The sequence below is a fragment of the Myotis davidii genome, unplaced genomic scaffold (assembly GCF_000327345.1).
Source record: "Myotis davidii unplaced genomic scaffold, ASM32734v1 scaffold963, whole genome shotgun sequence".
NCBI classification, from domain to species: Eukaryota; Metazoa; Chordata; class Mammalia; order Chiroptera; family Vespertilionidae; genus Myotis; species Myotis davidii.
In genome coordinates this window covers 28,236-29,205 of record NW_006294116.1, presented here as the reverse complement: position 1 = coordinate 29,205, position 970 = coordinate 28,236, and positions in this window count along the sequence as shown.

Genomic DNA, 970 nt, shown 5'->3' with positions numbered 1-970 from the left:
CCCCCCCCCCCCCCGGCCTCCCTGCCGCCCGTGCAGTGCACACAGCCCTGGTAGTATCTTGTTTATTCTCCTCATAGTTGTGGGTTTATTTACTTTCTTTTTGCTGTTGATTTCTAATTCCATGCATTATGGTCGGAGAATATGCTTGCTATAATTTCAATCTTGAATTTGTTGAGGCTAGTATCGAGACACACACATGGCCTATCCTTGGAATGTTCCACGTGCACTGGAGAATCTATAATCTGATGTTCCGGGAGGAAAGACTCTGTAAATGTCAATTATGTCCATTTGGTCTAATGTGTCATTTAAGGATGATATTTCTTTGATTTTCTGTTTGGATGATCTATCTAGAGCTGTCAGTAGAGTACTAAGGTCTCCAGCTGTGGTTCTATTTTTTTTTTGTTTCTCCTTTAGTTCTGTTAGTAGTTGCTTTATATATTTTTGCTCCCTGATTGGGTGCATATATATTAAGAAGTGCTATGTGTTCTTGATCTAGTGTCCCCTTTATTGTTATAAAATGTCCATCTTTGTCTCTTATTACCTGTTATCTTGAAATCTGTTTTGTCAGATATAATTATAGTATACCTAGTTTTCCGTGGATGTTATTTTCTTGGAGAAATCATTTTCCACCCTTTCACTTTGAGTCTAACTTTGTGTTTGCAGCTTTGATGTGTCTCCTGAAGGCAGCATATGGTTGAGTTTTGTTTTTTGAGCCAATCTGCTACTCTGTGCTTCTTTTATGGTGAATTCACTCCATTTACATTAGGGTAATTACTGATGTGTGAGGATTTCCTTTAGCCATTCAGTCTTTTGCTTCCTGGTAGCTCTGTGCCTCCATCAGTTCCTTTCCTTTATGTTTCTGTCGTTTTAGTTTGGTGGTATTCCATAATTCTTCCCTGTTTTCTCTTTTGTTTAAGATATTTGTCTCAATTTGGATGTTGTGTGTGTGTGTGTGTGTGTGTGTGTGTGT